The following is a 5,633-nucleotide window of genomic DNA, read 5'->3' as shown; positions in this document are numbered from 1 at the left end:
TAATTTTTGGTTGATTGTAATCTATTACATACCTTTCTATCAAAGTTATGTGACATTATCAAGCTGAATTTGTTCTGACACAGTTTAACTCTGAGTTCTTGTCATATTTTATTACCATTTTCTAAACTATAGCGAATAAACTGTGATAATGTGAGAAAAGATGAAGGTGTCTAAATAGATTTTGGTTTGACTGTATCTATTTGATAAATGAAGTTAACCAACTAACATTATACATACTATTTTGGTTTCTGTACCCAACATTTAAAAAATGTACAAATGCAATAAAAATATTGGTATCGGTACTCGGTATCGACAAGTACCAAAAATAAAAGTATCGGTATCAGGCGAGTACTGGAAAAAGTGGTATCGGTGCATCCCTAGTAACTTGTAGTGCTAATTGGTTCTTATAAAGAGTGAACCGTGTAAACACCCTTGAAAGTAACTATTTCCGGTAGCAGTATGAAAGGAAATGTCATACCGCAGTTCAAATCACAAGCGCAATATATGACATAATAACCATAATATAATTTTTCAACATTATTTTTCAAAACATCTACTGCGCTGAGCCTAACAACGTGGTTATTATACTCAAGAAGAACATGCTACCTTATCTAAATGGCAGTCTCTGAGAACGTTGAGAGTCTTTAGGCGCGTTTCCATTACCCTTCAAATTGCGCGAATTGAAAATACACCTAATGGAAACGCGTCAATTTCGCAAAAACGCCCATATATCGCAAAAAAGTTTTTACGCTCGCATGAGGTGGTTTTTCAGGCAATGCCCACCAAAATCCGTTGCCATGACTTATCGCGAGAGGCAAAAGGTTACGTTTAAGTCTCATAACATTGGTTAATGGAAACGCCGTCATTTCGCAATACTTTTGTATCGACATTTATAAAATATCGCCAAAGTTTTGCGCAAATCTGTAATGGAAATGCGCCTTTTGTCTATTCCAAAAGCCTCATTTATAAGAGCAGAGCAAAACATGTGACCAGTTCACAAAACACACACAACTTTTCCTGGTATTTTTGCAATAGCCTCATTCACTATTATGGCCTTTACTTGCTTGAATACATGACTACAGGATATTATATATTCTCAAGGATGTGTGCTACAAAACAGCGTTTCCTCCCGAATTGACTATTGCAATGCTCTGTTGGCCAGGGTTTCAAAAGCTAACCTAAACAAATTGCAGGTCGTGCAAAATTCTGATGCAATAATCCTAACTAGAACAAGGATAAGGGATCATATCACTCCTATTTTGGAGTCTTTGCATTGGCTTCCTGTTAGGTTTAGGGTTCATTTTAAAATTCTAATGCTCACTTACGTGCATGGTTTGGCACACCAATATTTGTCAGAGCTTTTAACTCCATATACCCCAAGGCGGAACCTCCACTCTTCTGATATTGGGTTGTTAACTGTTCCGTCTACCCGTCTGAGATCAATGGGTTATAGGGCTTTTTCTTCTCTAGCTCCAAAACTATGGAATTCCCTTCCTATTGAAATAAGGCAGTCGAATTATCTTAACATTTTTAAATCTCGCCTTAAAACTAATTTCTGTATGGTAGCTTTTACTTGAATTTTTATATTAATTTTATATTATTTCCATTTTTAAGTGTAATTTTTAATGCATGTTTCCTTTTTTTTTCTTCATAAAGTTTTATATGGTGTATTTTGATGTTTTATTTATGTAAAGAGCTTTGAGAAGTAACATTTAAAGTTGATATAGAAAATAAAGATTATTATTAGTATTATTATTCCTGGAACCAAACCGAAGATGCATTTGCAATGCGAAGGCTACAAAAGCTCGCCAAGAACAGTGTTAAGTGTCAACTTTTTTGCACAAGTTCTGAGCCTAACAACCTTTAAATCTCTTCAACAGAGCTGATTTCTTAATAGATAACCTTTGTCATTTCAGTACATTCTGTTTCCTAGAACAGGCCATTTGGGAGGTGGCTGTGTAGATTTCCTTTCTTAAGTGTGAGATCTGTAAACTTTCACATGGCCTGTGCTGTTAATACACATAATGCCCACATTCAACAGGAACAAGTCTGTTTAACTCTATCAAATGCACAATATTAATAATTAAATAAAGGTTATTTTATTATTTTTTTCCCAAAACCCCCCAAAAGTGAACCGTGCCGAGCCGTACCGTGCCGTACCATGCAGTGGAAAAGCGCCATTAGAGAACATGTTGTATGTTGTATGTAAGTTCTTTTCACTTGACCCAACTTCAACTAGCATTGCTCTATCTCTCAACTCTAGCACTTGTGAATTCTTGTATTATATAATATCGACTTTTCAGTGGACTATAAGGTAAGAACAGTCTCTTCTTCACATCAATTCACGTGTTTTCCTTCACCATTTGACATTTTTCACCTCAAATGCTGAAACGACTGTTTATAACGTGCAGCGTATCTATATTTATTCAAAGTATGTGAATATGAGGCATGTGATTGGCTGTCGGTTGCTAAGCATCTAGTTGTAACATTCTAACACTGCATTGTTTCACACTGTACACATTGAGCATTTCAATGCAGGGTTAACGCCACAAAAGCTCTACTAACACTCCTCCTAACCCCGCTTCAATATTACGTGACTGAAACTTGGGTTTAAAAGCTGGGTTTAGAATGGTGATAACACATAATGTGACTGGGAACAGTAGATTGCTTTCACACTTGCTTTCAAATGCAAATCAAATCAGAGTTAACACAAACTATACATTGTCACACTAAGGTGCAAACAAACGCACTAGAGGGGAATAAAACTTTTAGACCAAACAAATGTTATACAAAACATTTTATACAGCCTAATTAAAAATTAAAATAAAATATAAAAATGATGTGCATGTTGTCTTGTTTTCCATTAAAACAATATATAAATATAATACATATCATAAATATATATAATTTAACAAATGCATAAAATATTACATTTAGAGAATATATATTGAATTATTAGTATTAGTATTACCATAATTATTATTATTATAACTCACTTATATATATATATATATAATTCCTCGTTAAATTGTTAGAATTATGCTAACTTAAATCTAACTTTAATCTATTGAAATATGTTCAACAACTTCAAGATATATTCTTGGAAAACAGTATTTAGCTTCTGAAGATATTTTTTTCAAACAGATTCGGTTCCACACAAAAAGCACTAGTACGAAAGTGGCCTTAATCTCATATTTAGTTTTCTCTCGCTGCAGTCAGCTTTTCTGTCTGTTACATGCCGCTTTTCAAATCGAGAGAAGTGATGAGAATACATTACGGAGAGGTAGACTGAAAGCAGAAAGTGCTTATTGTGATCAGCGTGGCCCAGTTTCCCCAGTATTTACTCTTTGGAGAGGCCTAAAGTAATAGAGGCCTTTGATTCCTTCATTAAGTCACCGCCTCACTCCTCCCGCTTTTTCCTGAGGCTCCCGGCAGGACTCCGTCCTTGGACACTGCTGAGAAACATCCTCTGAATAATCAGTAAGTTTGAGTTATAGTTCCACAGCCCGATGCTGACATGCCCATCTAAAGAAACAGTGTGTTCTCCTTGCAGCTTCTTTTCCTGTCCTTCTCCATTTCTCTCTCTCTGCGCGAGAGCGTGCGCACGCCTTCACATTTCAACTTGTCATGCATAAATAATCACCAAAAGCTCCGTCGCACCCTGAGCGTTTGGACATAATGTAGGAATTCAGCCTGCATGGCCAAAGCACTAATGTGGTGGCAAGGATGACATTTTTAAGACATTTGCGGCGTCTTTAAGGAAAGAAGCCAGAAATTAGAGCCTGTCTGGGCTGTGTGTTAAACAGATTCTTTCATGTCTTATTAGCATGATTAGGTCTTGACCTTGTTAGCCTCCATCATTGTTTCTCCCTAAGCGCCGCCATCTAATTCCCCTCCCCGTCATGGCACACTTAATTATTCAGGAAAGACGCAAATGTGTAAAATAATTTTCTCTGTGCATATTAACTGTTTCTCTAGCAAGAGACTTGTGTTCAAGTCATCTTGAAACTGAAATGGACTTAATGTGCGTTCTTAAAACATATTGCTGGTGTTATTTTACACCATATGTAAGTAATTCCAAATAAAGAATATTTGTCTTTGCAGTTCTTCATAAAAATGGCATGCTGGGCCTTTGAAACGCCTTTCGTTCAGGCGGACGTCAACAACTCTCTTCAAATCCCGTCTTATCAATTCCTGAAAAATATGAAATCCCCAAAAGTCCCGAGCTACGTTTTTCTCATTTAATACCCAGTTTCACACAAAAACACATCACATTATGGAGGTAAAATGGTTATGGAACAGAATGCTAGAGTACAAAAAACCTGTTCAACCCTTCCTCTCCAACCACTTCTATTATGGTACAAAATGCCCACTTGCACAATCTAATCAAAATCCAATGGATAAAATGAATTTATGTATTAAATATTTTACATTTAATATCCTGTTGCACTCAGAAATGTCAAATTACAGAAGAAAAATGGCCAGTAGACACAGTTTCTCTGTAGTATTAATGTTGCCCTTTTGAACATACAGTATATAAAAAAACCTTAACAAAAGTTACATTATTTTCACAATTACTCATCAAAATCTGATACATTTTGGAACTATTCAGTAACAGCTTTCCTTTTCAGATAATATAACAAATCTCTCTTTTCTCATAGAAAAATGTAGCTATTTTTAGCTTGCGATTATGTGTGAAATGCACAAAAAGTATGCTTTTTAGAGAGAAAAAAAAAAGAGAAGCATGAAAGTCCACCTATAAACATAAATTGCAGGGGCCTAAGCAGATCGCATGATTGAGATTGTACGAATTCATACAAATTTGCTACCAATTTGCCAAAGCAAAAATTAGTTATGAATTGCCATGAGACTGTTTTGGCAACCTCCACCTTGCAGGATCTAATCAAATTGCAATAGGTTAAATAAATTAATGCCCCACATATTTAACAATGTAACATTTCATGGTCACATTAATGATGCCTTTTGGTAAAAAAATCGGAAAGCATTTATAAAAGTTGTGCTATAATCTTCAAACCCCCTGAAATATATTTCCTTTTAGTATAATTTTCAACCAATCCTTTCTAACCATCAAGATCCATTCTGAAATATACTATAACATCCTTTTACGCTATCCAGACAAATTCTGACGTATAAAATCCTTCCCCACATCCTGTTTCACTCAGACACATTCAGTAAAATGGGTTGTGAAAAGCATTTTACCTTAATGACACCCTTTCAGGAGATTTTTTAAAAGTTACACTAAAACACCATGCAATGACACAGATGTTTACCTCATCATGGCCTGGTTTATGTTTAGCTATTATTACATTATGCTCAGGAACCTACAGTATGTGTAATGACTTGGGCAGACAAAGCACGGAAAGCAATGCTAAATATCCATATTCAAAACGTAATAATCACTTTAATATAGCTTGCGCTCATTGTTGTACACTGGAAGCAGTTCCGGGCAGATGACGTATGAGGTTGGCGTTGTGCATGCGCCGCTCAGAAGTGACACACGCGGAAGCGCAGGGGAGAGATCAAAACAAAACAATGGTCACTAATTAGAAGTACAAAACGATGATTTGTAAAGAAGAATGTCTGAGGATTTCGATATAAGCCAAGAGGAGACT

This window comes from Sinocyclocheilus rhinocerous, unplaced genomic scaffold (assembly GCF_001515625.1).
Source record: "Sinocyclocheilus rhinocerous isolate Xijiao unplaced genomic scaffold, SAMN03320098_v1.1 scaffold2306, whole genome shotgun sequence".
NCBI classification, from domain to species: Eukaryota; Metazoa; Chordata; class Actinopteri; order Cypriniformes; family Cyprinidae; genus Sinocyclocheilus; species Sinocyclocheilus rhinocerous.
The sequence above is the reverse complement of the archived record's forward strand: the minus strand, read 5'-3'. Positions refer to the sequence as shown.